Below are 15,239 nucleotides of genomic sequence, written 5' to 3'. Positions count from 1 at the left end.
CGCACACACACACACACACACACATGTTGGCAGTGGCCTCATGGCCCTACGGAAACGAGACCTGGGTGGCACTGGCAGCTGTCAGGTCATCGCAGATGTGTCCTCAGACCTCCCACTGCGGCAGGTTTATGAATTCACACACACACACACACACACACACACACACCACCATACACACACACACACACACACACGGGGGGGTGAAGAGACAGCACAATGCCCCTTCAGCTTCGCCGCGTCGAGCATCACACCGTTGATAAGACCTGAGCCGAGGTGTAGAGCTTGACACCCCCCCTGAGAGACACACATACATATACACATACGCACACACACACATACATATACACATACGCACACACACACACAGAAGATGACTTTAAAATTAATCACCCAAACGCTAACCTAACTCCTCTCTCTCTCTCTCTCTCTCTCTTGTTTACGTGTAAATTTTATTTGTTTGCGAATGTTTGAGTGAAAGTGTGTATGTATGTATGTATGTATGGAAGATATTAATTTATGTATGCATTATGTTTAATTACTATGTATAAATGATACTTGGCTATTAATGTAGCTGAATCTTGTTTTGTTTACGGTTAATATTGTTCTCGAAGACGTTGTTTATGAACTTATGATTGTTGAGGTAAAAAAGGTGTACTTTGGTAAAGGTTATGGTGCTTAGTACAGCTATATACCAGGGTACAGAGCACAGCTATACACCAGGGTACAGAACACAGCTATACACCAGGGTACAGAGCACAGCTATACACCAGGGTACAGAGCACAGCTATACACCAGGGTACAGAACACAGCTATACACCAGGGTACAGAACACAGCTATACACCAGGGTACAGTGCACAGCTATACACCAGGGTACAGAGCACAGCTATACACCAGGGTACAGAACACAGCTATACACCAGGGTACAGAACACAGCTATACACCAGGGTACAGAACACAGCTATACACCAGGGTACAGAACACAGCTATACACCAGGGTACAGAGCACAGCTATACACCAGGGTACAGAACACAGCTATACACCAGGCACAGAGCACAGCTATACACCAGGGGCCAGAACACAAATATACACCAGTGGCACAGAGTACAGCTACACTAGGGTACACAGAACACAGCTATACACCAGGATACAGAGCATGGCTATACACCAGGGCCAGGAACACAGCTATACACCAGGCAGTACAGAGCACAGCTATGTACACCAGGGTACAGAACACAGCTGAGGCCACCAGGTACAGAACACAGCTATACACCAGGGTACAGTGCACAGCTATACACCAGGGTACAGAACACAGCTATACACCAGGCACAGAGCACAGTTTATACACTAGGGTACAGAACACAGTTATACACCAGGCACAGAACACAGTTATAAGCACCAGCTGGAGTGCACAGCACACCAGGCATAGAGCACAGTTGTACACCAGGTACAGAACACAGCTATACACCAGGGTACAGAGCACAGCCATACACCAGGGGTCAGAACACAGCTATACACCAGGGTACAGAGCACAGCTATACACCAGGGTACAGAACACAGTTACACACCAGGGTACAGAACACAGCTATACACCAGGTAGAGCATTAAAAGCATACACCAGGGTACATGAACACAGTTATACACCAGGGGCCAGGAGCACACAGCTATATACTGCAGCAGCACAGCTTATACACCAGGGGTACAGAACACAGCTATACACCAGGATACAGAACACAGTTATACACCAGGTACAGAGTACAGTATACACCAGGGTACAGAACACATTATACACCAGGGTACAGGAACACAGTTATACCAAGGGCCAGAGCACATCTATACCTGTGGGTACAGAGCACAGCTAAGTGCAACCAGCCTGGCTCCTGGCTTAAATATTTATCTCAAACCTGCTATAAAAAAGGCTGTCCTGGAGGATATCTGGCCAGGGTGGGAGAGAGAGTGGTGGGAGAGAGAGTGGTGGGTGAGAGAGAGTGTGGTGGGTGAGAGAGAGTGTGGTGGGTGAGAGAGAGAGTGGTGGGTGGGAGAGAGTGAGGTGGTGGAGAGAGGAGGGGTGGTGGAGAGAGTGGTGGGGAGAGGGAGGTGGGTGGGGTGAGGAGGGGAGGTGTGGTGGGTGAGAGGAGGTGGTGGTGAGAGGAGGGAGGTGGGTGAGAGAGAGGTGGGTGGTGAGGAGAGTGTGTGGTGGAGAGAGGTAGGTGAGAGAGTGTGGTGGGTGGAGAGAGGTGTGGTGGGGAGAGAGTGTGTGGTGGGGAGAGAGTGTGGTGGGTGGGGAGAGAGAGTGGTGGTGGGGAGAGGGAGGGGTGGGTGGGAGAGGGGAGTGGGGGTGGTGGAGGAGGGGAGTGTGGTGGGTAGAGGGAGGAGGGGTGGGTGAGGAGAGAGGTGGTGGGTGAGAGAGTGGTGGGTGAGAGAGGTGGTGGGTGAGAGAGTGTGGTAGGAGAGAGTGTGTGGTGGTGAGAGAGAGTGAGGTGGTGAGAGAGAGGTGGTAGGGGAGAGAGAGTGGTGGTGGTGAGAGGGGAGGGTGGGTGAGAGGGAGTGTGGTGGGTGAGAGAGGAGGTGGTGGGGAGAGAGAGGTGGTGGGAGAGAGAGGAGGTGGTGAGAGTGTGGTGGTGAGAGAGTGTGGTGGTGAGAGAGAGAGAGTGGTAAGGAGAGGAGAGAGAGAGTGGAGGTGGTGAGAGAGAGAGGGTAGGAGAGAGAGAGGTGGTGGGTGGGAGAGAGAGTGGTGGTGGAGAGAGGAGGTGGTGAGAGGTGGTGGTGAGAAAGAGTGTGGTGGTGAGAGAGAGAGAGAGGAGGGTGAGAGAGAGTGACAGACATAGAGGAGACAGAGAGAGATAGTGTAATATCTCTCTCTCTCTCTCTCTCTCTCTCTCTCTCTCTCTCCTTGAAAGATTGGAACGAATACATCGATGGAGACAAAGAAGAGGGAAAGGATGGGGGTAAGGGAGAGAGACAGTGGGGAGAGGGAAAGACAGAAAGAAACGGAAGAGGTTTCTGGTGAGTGGGGACAGCAGGAACAGACGCGGGGAGGGATAGAGGAGGGAGGGAGAAGGAAGGAAGGAAGGGAATAGGGTAAGGGAGGGAAAAATGAGGGTGTACAAAGGAGGGAAGGGGATAGATAAGGAAGGAGAAGGAGGAGGGAGGGAGGGGAAGAGAGAATAGAAGGAGGGGTGTGGATAGGTTGGAGGAGTTGTGAGGGGAGGGGTGGGAGGGCTGACACCTAGGGAGTGAGGTAAGGGAAGGGAAGGGGGAGTAGAGGGAGGTGGTAAGGTATCAGCTTCAGGGGGTGGGGGAGGGCACTTTGTACTGACCGTCTTACTTCACATGCATGTCTGTGTGTGTCTGTCTCAACTGTGTGTGTAAAAAGCTACTATGTTATGAGTGGTGTTTACTATATTGAGTGTGTTTACCGTGTTAAGTGAGTGTGTTTGTGTGTTAAGTGAGGTGTTTACTATGTTAAGTGAGTGTGTTTGTGTTATGAGTGTGTTTACCATATTGGAGTGTGTTTACCGTGTTAAGGAGTGTGTTTGTGTGGGTGTTAAGTGAGTGTGTTTACTATATTGAGTGTGGTTTTGCTGTGTTAAGTGAGTGTGTTTACCTATGTTAAGAGTGTTTGTGTGTGTTAAGTGAGCAGGTTTACTATATTGAGTGTTTACTTGTGTTAAGTGAGTGTGTTTGTGTTAAGTGAGTGTGTTTACCATATTGAGTGTGTTTACCGTGTTAAGTGAGTGTGTTTGTGTGTGTTAAGTGAGTGTGTTTACCATATTGAGTGTGTTTACCGTGTTAAGTGAGTGTGTTTACCATGTTAAGTGAGTGTGTTTGTGTGTGTTAAGTGAGTGTGTTTACCATATTGAGTGTGTTTACCGTGTTAAGTGAGTGTGTTTACCATGTTAAGTGAGTGTGTTTACTAGATACATAAGTTGGCAGTATTCGTGTAAGGTGAAGATCCAAGATGGCGGCGTCTTTGTTTACTTCATTTCCTCCCCTTACCTCCCCCCTGCCCTCCCTCCCCTTCCCCCCCTCCCCTTCCCCTCCCTCCCTTCCCCCCTTCCTTCCTCTTCCCCTCCCTAAGACACTGCATCTAGTCGTCTTATGTACTGTGCTAGATATTAAGAGAGAACCAAGGCATTTTTCTCATCTCTTCCTTCTCCCCTCCTTTGCTGGTCTTCTTCCTCTTCCTTCTCTACTTGTTTTTCTCTTCTCCTTATGCTCCACCTCCTCTTCTTTCTCTTCCCTCTTCCCTCTTTTATGAGACACAAGGAGAGGTTTATTGGTACTGTCACTCAATTAAAGGTAGTTATTGCTCCCTCCTCTCCCTCCCCTCCTTAGTTGATGGTGGTGGTGTCTCTTAGGTTGTAAACAGGACCTGGAGAAGTCACCCAGCCTTCCCTTAATTACCCTTAGCCTTCCTTCATCTCTCCCTCTCTTTCCTTCCTTCCTTATTTCTTTGGAAGGTTGTCGGCGGGGATTGGAAGGTTGTCGGCGGGGATTGGAAGGTTGTCGACGGGGATTGGAAGGTTGTCGACGGGGATTGGAAGGTTGTCGACGGGGATTGGAAGGTTGTCGACGGGGATTGGAAGGTTGTCGGCGGGGATTGGAAGGGTGTCGGCGGGGATTGGAAGGGTGTCGACGGGGATTGGAAGGGTGTCGGCGGGGATTGGAAGGGTGTCGGCGGGGATTGGAAGGGTGTCGGCGGGGATTGGAAGGTCACTGGAGGTTGGAAGACTCAGGTGACAGTGATGAATTGGTGTGGGATTGGAAGATTGGCTCGTGGTGGTTCCTTGGCCGCAGGATTGGTCATGGATGGTCACTTTTTTATATAGAAATAGGTCCTGGCCTGGGTTGGGTCTCTCCTGGTCTGGGTGGGGCTCTCTCTCAGTAGTGTTGTGTTACGCAGCTGAGACAATAACAAGATAACAACAATTTCTTAGAACCCGCATTTTCAGAGCCCTCCTCTCCTCCTCCGTCTCAATTTCCAACGCCCCCCTTTCCCCGTCTCCCCCTCCCCCCCACGAGACGTCCAATACCTCAGAGTCAATTGTAGCCGTTTCCAATAAAGTCGAGATTTTGTAAATATTGGACCTTTTTTTTCCCTCCTCTTCCTCCCACTCCTCCTCCCCATCTATTTCCTCCCCATCCTTTTCCTCCCCCTCCTCCCCTTCTCCTCATGACCAAGACCCGTTTAGAGAGGACTTGGTCGTTCTTATGAAGGTTCAAGAGTTGATCAGACCCGTTAAGAAGGATTTGGTCATTCTAATGGGGTCGTTCGGGGTTGGTCAAACTTTTTGGGGGTCATTCTCACGTGGCTAAGGTATCCTCCCCTGTCCGTCTTAGAATGATCAGGAAGACCATTAAATAGATTTGAAAATTTATTAGAATGATCTCAAGTCCCTCATAGAATTTGTATGGATCATTCTAATAGGGTTCAAATCTATTATAGGACTCGTAGCCACTGTAATGAGGTCGAGATGTTGTATTGTTTGTTAAAAGGAATATTCGTTTACTATAAAGGGGTTGAAACTATTTTAAATCCCGTTAAAAACAGTCTAGGTCACTGTAACGAGGTCCAAACTCTCGGGGAGTAATTTTGAAGAACAATTTCTCGACCACAGAAAAGAAAAATATCCGGTGGTAAACAAACTTTGTGAGTCTATTAACTCGCTGCTCCGCTGGACTCTACCGCCCAAAATTTTGTTTTGGTCCCATAACTGGCGCGCATTTTTCCCGCCAAATGTGTCCTTTAACACCTCTCAGCTGGAGATTTTCCCGCCAGAATAGGTTGTTGACACTCCACGTCGTGTTAATGGTGTCTTGCTCCGAGGCTTAGTAGAATATATTAATAATGGTCAGTGTGCAGTTTTAGGTAACATTTAATGGCCAGCTTCTATTATTGTGTGGTATTTAATGGTTATTCTCTATTAATAAGGGACTTTGGTGGTCAGGGTAAGTCTTAAGTACACACGTAGGCAGCGTGGACGATACTGCACTCAACATCCTACTGTACACTCTCAGTTGTAAATTGTGATAACTGTTGTGGTTGTTTTAGTAATGGTAATAGTGGTGGTGGTGGCGGCTGTGGTAGTAGTGGCTGTGGTAGTAGTGGCTGTGGTAATAGTGGTGGTGGCTGATAGGCAGTATGGTGAAAGGGTCTGTCTGGTTACTAGCTAGTGGTGATAGTACTAGTCATTATCCCAGACCTCCATAAGCAAACTTAACTATTCTCTAATTATTAAAATGTTTATCGTATCATTAAAAAATAGTGACCTTGACTTTTAATTTTATTTATCACTGACGTAACACGAGATAACCAAATTAAAAAAAAAATATTTAAATAAATAAAATAATATTCTAACTTAATTTGGCTAATCTTGTGTAACTTATAATCCAGATGATAATAATGTTCTATAATACTTCCTTGAGATAAATGTACAGGTTAAACCAGGTACCACTCAAGAGAGCCGTACCCCCTTGTCTGCCTGGGTACTGTGCGTATTTTTCTGGTTAAATAAATTGTTTTACTTTCATGTGTGGTGGTGGTTGATGTGTGGTGTATTGGTGGTGGTGGGGGATAGTGGTTATTGTGTGGTGATGTGGTTGTATGGTATGATGGTGATGTGTTTGTGTGGTATTGGTTGTAATGGTGTGATGGTGGTGATAGTTGTGTAGTGTGATGATGATGGTGGTTGTGTGGTGTGATGGTGGTGGAAGTACCGTACTTGGCGTGGCGTGGCTGGGGAGGGGAGGGAGTGATGAGGGAGAGGTAAGGGGGGGGGGGGTTGTGAGGGAGGAGTGTGGTGGTGGTGGTGGTGGGTGAGTGACAACTTCCGTTCTCCAGCACTGGGACACACACCGCCCCTGTCACGAGACCTCCCCACACCACCTCACTCACTCTCTCACTTACTCAACAACGTTTGGCTGATGTTTCCCAACGTTTTAAGTATCTGGCAAACGTTTGGAGTGTTTAAACGTTTGTCCTGTCGTGGGTGCTCCTCAACGTTTATGGAATCAGAACATTTATCAGTGTTTAATTTTGTCAATTTACGTATTATTTTCTGTATGATCTAAATTCTTACCATATTATTTAGCAACCGTCGTGTTGTGTTTACTCAAGTTTATTACAAGAAGATAAAAAAAAGGTGTTATTGAATCTCTACTCATGTGGCTGGAACGTTGGTTGTAGCGTCTAGTTTATTGTGCACCCCTTCAGCCTGTGTAAAACAAGGATACGTTCTCAGGATTCTTTAAGACGTTGTCGACACTATTAAACAGGAGCACTTGACCTGAGCTGAGCCGTGTTGTGTTCCCTATTCCCAGAACTCTTCAACTCTTTTTAGACACTGATACACCCACATAGGCGGCGAGGGAACGTTTGTGTTGGGGGAACGTTTGTGTTAAGGGAACGTTTGTGTTGGGGGAACGTTTGTGTTAAGGGAACGTTTGTGTTGGAGGGACAGGTGTGTTAAGGGGACGTTTGTGTTGGAGGGACAGGTGTGTTAAGGGAACGTTTGTGCTATTCTTGTGTCTCGTTACTTGGGAAAAACGTTTGTCTTCCCGGGATAATAAACAGATTAAAGATAATGTTTTGTTTATGCTTAGTACAGCTGACCCGTGTTGTTGTTGTTCATTTGTGTGTTATGTTATTGAGGGAGAGTTGAGTTAATATTACCTTCACATACAGACACTAATGAACAGGTTCCCACGTTTTTCCCTCCGCCAGACGCCCCCTCCTCCCTTCCCTTCTCTCCTTCCCTCCCTCCCCCATCTGCCTTCACTGTAGGTGTTAATAATATAGACAACCTCCCCTTCCTCCCTCTGCCGCCCCCCCTTCCACCCCTCTCCCTCCCTCCCTCCCTCATAGTAACACACCCGACTACCAATCACCTTAATGCTTTCATCCCTCCCTCCCTTTACCCCTCCATCCTCCCTCCTTTCCACCTCCCTCCCCCCCCCCCTGCCGCTGTCCACCACATGCCAGTTATTCCCCGCATCATACGCACCCGTGTGGTATGTATATTGACCTCTCACGGTTGCATACGTCGGGAGGGGTGGAGGTAGAGAGTGCTCACCTGAACACGAGGCCAGGTAGACTGTTGGTAAAACCTGACTGAGGGTAATTAATACCTGTTTATATTTAGTAATTAATAGTACTGATAGTTACATTAAAGTTACAGTATAGTTATATTTGTCTTTTGGTGTTTTTTTTTAATTACGGGATGTACTTGTTAGTTAGGATCAAGTTATAGTTATTTGTTGTTAGTTATATTTGTTATGAGTTTTATATTAAGTTATATGCTGTTATCAATACGTGTGAGGTAAAAGTTAATCACATCTGAGAAACTAAACTTGCCTCCCCTAGAAAGACGAAGAGTGTGGGGAGATATGATCGAAGTATTTAAGTGGGTGAAATGAATCAATAAAGACGATATAGATAAAGTTCTTATAATATCCGAGCAGGATAGGACTCGTAGCGACGGATCTAAGTTGGATAAGTTTAGGTTTAGGAGGGAGATAGGAAGGAACTAGTTCACAAATAGGGTGGTGGACGAGTGGAACAAGCTTAGCAACTTTGTAGTAAGTGCTGGAACGCTGGAAAGTTTTAAAAGGAGGCTGGATAGATTCATGGATGATAGAGAGTGGTAGTAACTCTCGACAGGAGCTGCCATGCACAGGCCAACCGGCCTATTGCAGACTCCTTATGTTAGCTGTGATTGACTTCTGTGACCCGGGATGACCTTAGAGTGTGGAGGATGTACCTGAGTTGATACTGGTTGACCCTGGTTGATTTAAATTGACCCTGTGATTGAAGTAATTTGGTACTGGTTGACCATGGTTGATTTAAATTGACCCTAGTTGATTTAAATTAACCCCAGTTGATTTAATTTGATCCTGGTTGACCTGATTTGACCCTGGTTGACCTTATTGGAGTTTGGGTAACCCTAAAATATCCCTAAATCTTGCAGGTTTACTTTGGGTGATTAACTTGGGTATTTTCCCTGTTTTCCCCCTAACCTGTTGTGTTTTTCCTACAAGTTTGAGAATTTTTCCCCTAAATGGATAGAATTTTCCCGGTCTAAACCTGCTTATCCTCTCCTACCTATACAAATTTCTCCGTTTCTTGGATTTTTATTATATCCGGGATTTTTCCCTTTTTGTCAAGAATTTTCCTAAACCTGTCAAGAATTTCCCTTTACCTGACAACTTTCCTGGATTTTTCCCTGCCTCACCTGTTCGTGGCTGGTTATTCAGTTCCCCTAGTCCCTCCCCTCCCCCCTATTTCCTTCCCCCATCCCCCTTCCCTCCCCCTCCTCCCACCCTCTTAACCCGCCATTACGGTCTGAGTCATCATACGTAGTACCTCCCCGCAAACGCACATACTCTCTCTCTCTCTCTACCATTAGAACTATCTTTCTGAAATATGTAGACTATTTTACTAGTGATCATTACATTAAACTTAGGACCATTTTTGATCTTACGTTCTATTTATGTAATTTTTTTATTACTATGATTATTATTATAGAAAGTGTAGTACTGTTAAGAGCTGTACTATTACTTCATTAGCATGCTCCGTTAAGCAACAATCTCACTATAAGATCAAAGAGTTCAATTATCTAAATGTCTGGAGCATGTTTGAGAATGCGATTAAGTTCTGTATCCTGTAACGCTCTCAAGTTTATTAATAGATTACGGCCGGGGGGGAGGGGGGGCAGGAAGTCGATAAGAGGCATTTGTCATCCATCCTGGGCTTCTGAGTTGATTGAGAATGAAGGAATGAAGGAGAGAGAATGGAATGAACGTCATCCTTTAGAGAGCCGACGGCCCGGTTGAGTGTTGACAGCCAATGCTCTTTTGTTTACTATGCGGGGGTCTGGCGGAGGATGGCGGCAACTAATCGACCGGTATTATTTTAAAAGATCTCTCTTATCAAGTTTACAAAATGCGCCTGTGATTATTATTATTATTACTATATTATTATTATTGTATTATTATTATTATTATTATTATTATTATTGATTCCATTTGTGTATCTAGTGAACGTTTAAAATTCAACCCAGCAGTTTAACGCGTGAGAAAATCTTACGTAATGGATTGGACAAAATTCTACTATATAATCTCATTAAGTTGTAATGCATTGTTTTAGGTTACGTTATGTGGGGGGTTTTGTCCAACATCCTTAATTATTTGAGTGTGTAATCCTCTTGAGTGCCTCTCGAGTGGGATTTATCACTGCGGGGAGATTATGCAAGCTGCAGGATAGATATAATCCCCGCCAAGTGACCAGACCTGACACCTGACGGGAGGGAGGGGGGAAGGGAGATCGATTAAACGTGGCACCACCGCCTTTATTAAGATAGACATGTGGCACAGCTGTGTTTACTAGCTCCGGGTAATCCGTCATTCATCTAATATACCCTCACACGAACTCGCCCCCTCCCCCCCACCTCCGTTCGCTCTGATTTAAACAATAACAATTTATTTTCTCACGTGGATTGAGGGCCCCTTCCCTTGCTCTAATATAAACAATAATTTATACAGTATATCTCACACGGACTCTGCGCCCCCCCCCCCAACTCTCTCTGATTTAAACAATAAGTTTATTTCTCTCACGGACCCAGACCCTTTCCCGCGCTGTGATATAAACAATAATTTATTTCTCTCAGGGACGCGGCGCCAGTGATCTATATAATAATGTTAATAATACGAGTGTTGGTGGCTGGCTGGTGAGGTTGACTGAATAGTGTGAAGAAATATTTTAGTGGTGGTCGAGTGTGGTGGTGGTGGGAGAGAAATGGGAGGTGAAGGGTGAGTAGGTGGGTGAGAGGGAGAGAGAAGGTGGGTGGGAGGGAGGGGTGAATGGTAGGTAAGTGGGTGAGAGAGAGGAGGGGGGATGGTGGATGAAGAAGGGAGGGTAAAGGGGTTGAGGTGGATGGGGGAATTGGGAGGAAAAGAAAGAATGGGGATGGAGGAATACAAGGAGAGAGAAGTAGCAAGTGAGAGGGTGAAGAGGAGGAGGAGGAGGTAGAGGTAGCGAGTTCTCAGATTCTCAAAACACTTTGTTAGAATTTTCTCTCAGCTGGGAATGTGTAAACGAATCTCCCTTGATTACATAACGACACACAGACGGTACTCAAAGTGGCGTACGAATAGCACAGAGACTCTACCCATTTAAGAATAAAAAAAAATATTCAAGAATTTCTACATCTGCATCAACTTCAAATATGGCGTCCGTCAGTGAATGAGTCAGTTTGTTAATTAGATGAGTGAGTGATTCAGTCAGTAAGTCATGTTTGGCATTCATAGAGGTGTGTGACACAGGTGAGAGGGTGTTGAGGCAGGTTGTAGTGAGTGGGGCAGCAGTGTAGGTGTATTGACAGGCTCCCCCTTTCCTCTCCTCTTTACTCTTTCTACTTATTAATATTATTTAAATTGCTTCCACCCACTTACCACATTACTGTACTGTACATAAATAACTATACTAAAATATAGGTATGAATAGATAAAAGCCAAGCATTTGTATATAAACATGTAATCTAGATGATACCGTTATATAATAATTCTTTGAAATAATTACAGTAGTTTTCTGGAGCCACTAAGAGGCCTCGACTCTCACTTGGCTAACCCGTGTCAATGTTGTTATTGTTCACTTGGTTTATCCATTCTTCTGACGAAATAATTTGTCCTTATTTTATATATATATATATATATATATATATATATATATATATATATATATATATATATATATATATATATATATATATATAACAAACACGCAGTCAGTAATCAAAGAGCGGAAAAGAAATATTACAATAGCAGTGGGTTACGTGGGTAAACATAATTGAGCGTATCTGGCAGGGGAAAAGGCGCGAGAATTTTCCCCTGCCGCTGTGTCCCGCGGGAGGCTAATACGCGGGGTGAGCGACGCCTGGTGTGGGGGAAATTGACAGCCCGCGCCCCAGGAAGTGCAGGAAATAACCTGGAAAATTTGGCGCGAAAACCAAAGACTTTATTATGTTCGCTGCTGTTATTTTTATATTACTTGTATTTTGTCAGTTGTGTTTACGGTGTTTTGTTGTTTTAGTGTTATGTACAGTATTGTGTAATGTCGCTGGAGTTGAAATTTATTTGTTTATTTTATCGTTGGCAACAGAAAATGACTCGTATATTTTTCCCCCCATCCGCCCGAACACCCGCCAGCTAGTACCGTCGTCCGAATGCGGTACATCATTACTTTTAATTATCTTCCCTATATAAATCACTTCCTTTTCAGTTATATAAAACAAAAACATTGACCAGGGGACTCTGTACAGATCACTCGACTTAGGTTAATCACGTTATTGTCCGAACGAGTGAAGACATTAGTGAGAAGAAGGAAGCGGAAGCCGGGGCTGACAAACGGACGAGTAGAGGTATTGGGTGGGAAAATGGAAGACACCATATTAAAATGATACACGTAACGGCAGAATTTAATGAGATGGGAAATTCCTGGAAATTTGGCGCTTAGGAAATTAAAGTTAGTGGTGAAGTTTATTAAGTAAGTCTTTTGAGAGTTGTTACAGAAAGTTTAGGCTCGTAAAGTGATAATAATGCTTACGAACATACACAGACCTCAATACATATAGACATTTCTTATGCTTACGGACGCATATAAACACTTAAACAGACATACACCTATACAGTATACAGACATCCCTTACACCTACGAACACGTTGGAAAACACACACATGAATACACAGAATAATATTTACACAATCAAATACAGTAGAAAACACAAACACCTGTAGATTAATATTTAAACAGTGAAACAAACTTAAACAGACAAAAACTTAAACACACACACACACACAGCACGATATTGTACCAAAACAAAAGCAACCACCTTATGAGCTTCTTCTGGCAGAGAAAAAAATGAATACCGACAAGTCTGATACCAATATCCTCCCACCCAGCATTAAAGCGAGGGGGAAAATATGAGAGAAGGAAAGATAGAAATGTTGAGAAATCTTCCCGCGCCATTGAGAAAGTCCCTAGACGTGGAGGTGCAGTTATTATAGGAGCTGTCGCAATATTGACGGCTGCCTCGGGGGTGTAGGGTAAAATGTGTAGGGTGAGGTGGGAAATAATCCCTAGAGCAAGGACGGGTGGTGGGGAAAAATGAAAAAGTGTCATTTTTTTCTCCTGTCGTGTTAAAAAAAAAGTCGAGAAAGAGTTCTTGTTTTTGTTCATATTTAGACATACATTATGTACTATCTCTCCTTGAAGACGTTGAACTTGGATATACATGATCACACACACACACACACACACATACACACACACCTTGGAAGACGATGAATTTCGCAAAGGTCTTTTCTCTGGGCCACAATAGACCGCCACAAGAACTGCTGAACCCGCCAGACTCTGAAAGCTGTAATCACTAATCAACCCGCACCCTATCGCTGACACGAACGGAAAGTCGGGCGGAAAATCGAAACTCGGTTACCCAATGAAAGGAGAGCTTACGTTGCCGTTCTAAATGATTTGGTGGTGGTGGGGGGTCAGGGCAGCCACCCACCGGCGGGTATTCTTGCTTCGTTACATTCGGCTAGTTCTTGTGACGTTCTTTCCTGTTTGTAACCAGTACGTTCCAGGCACATTATAGTAGGTTTCAGACGCATTCTAGTAGGTTTCAGACGCATTCTAGTAGGTTTCTGACGCATTCCAGTAAGTTCCAAAGCAATTAGGTAGAAACATTCTAGCGGGTCGTTCCAGCAGTAGTTCCAGTTACACAAGATCTGGCCTGGAAAGACGCAGTGTCATTCCAGCAGAGTTCCGGCGACCAGGAAACAGTCCATTATCACTCAGGAGAGAATTAAAGGGTCCTTCAGCGTTCGTTCCAGGGACCATTGGCGACTCTTCCAGTACTAGCTCAGCGTTTCTTCCAGAACTGTCTTCTAAATCAGTCTTATGCCAGTGTATGTATGAGACGGACGAACGTTCTCCTGGCGTTGCTTCTATAGTGTCAGTGATGATAGAGAATGCCAAACTGTTGATTCGCTCATGGTGGCGTTGGTGTTACGATACGTGTGTTAGGAGTTTGTCGGACGTAAACTCTCTCTCTCTCTCTCTCTCTCTCTCTCTCTCTCTCTCTCCACGGTTAACAGTGATCCGGGCACGACTTAGTCCCCTTCCGGCAGTGTCATCCCAGAAGCAGCGATTTATCGGGTAATTTGGGAATCATTCCAGTCGAACGGTTCCAGCAGGCAATCAGGGGACCATTTCAACACCCGGGAGAGACGCTGGAAATACTGGAAAGAAACGGAAGACTCCCAACACTAGTGAGTTGGTTCTGGCTGGCTGGCTCCTATATTAAAGAAAAATACTGAATGCGAGATGTTAAAAGATGGGTAAAATTCATCATCCTTGGTGATGTAAAAAGTCGTACCGTAGCTTAATATTGTGTACCTTACTCTCCCTTAAGTGGTTGTAGAATGTTATTGCAGACTTTTAAGGTGCATTAGGAAGGCTTTAGTGAGCTCACGAGGGAGTTTATTAAAAAGGCAAGGGAGGTAATGGTGGAACTGATGATGTTGGGGTTTGGTGCTGGTCGTGGGGAGGTGAAGGAGTGGCCACTGCTTCTTATGAATGTGTGTGACTCGTTAACAAGTTCATATAGGTTCTTGACACAGTGTTAACTATTACGGGGTACTCTCTCTCTCTCGTTAATGCTGATGACTGTTGTGGTAATTCAAACCGGGATACAAAGGTAGGGGTGGGTGTGTGTGTGTGTGTGTGTGTGTGTGAGAGTAGAAGACGGATGGGTTTGGGTGTGTGGTAGTGGTGTGGTGGTGTTGTGGTCAAGGACTGCGAAGCTTCCCTTACCGGGTTACGCCACACATATACAGTATACCCCCGCCACACACGCACACACACACAGTCATCCACACCACCACAAACGTGATAGCTCCTTTTGTCCCTGTAGTTAAAACACGGATGGTCTTACAAAAGATCACCTGAAGATTAGCCCATCACCTGAAGATTAGCCCCTCACCTGAAGATTAGCCTCCCACCTGAAGATTAGCCCCTCACCTGAAGATTAGCACCTCACCTGAAGATTAGCCTCCCACCTGAAGATTAGCCTCCCACCTGAAGATTAGCCCCTCACCTGAAGATTAGCCCCTCACCTGAAGATTAGCCTCTTTCCTGAAGATTATCATCCCACCTGAAGATTACCCTCCCACCTGAAGATTAGC

General features: G+C 45.2%; 1 protein-coding gene across 2 annotated transcripts in view; it reads left to right on the top strand.

Moving 5' to 3' along the window:
- The window catches only part of LOC121875115 (protein naked cuticle homolog 1-like), a 54,153-nt gene that overhangs the window by 24,188 nt on the left and 14,726 nt on the right, over window positions 1–15,239 (top strand). The gene's annotated exons all lie outside the window — the stretch shown is intronic.

Source organism: Homarus americanus, unplaced genomic scaffold (genome assembly GCF_018991925.1).
Source record: "Homarus americanus isolate GMGI-L3 unplaced genomic scaffold, GMGI_Hamer_2.0 scaffold36970, whole genome shotgun sequence".
NCBI classification, from domain to species: domain Eukaryota; kingdom Metazoa; phylum Arthropoda; class Malacostraca; order Decapoda; family Nephropidae; genus Homarus; species Homarus americanus.
This window is presented reverse-complemented; position numbering and strand designations above follow the sequence as displayed.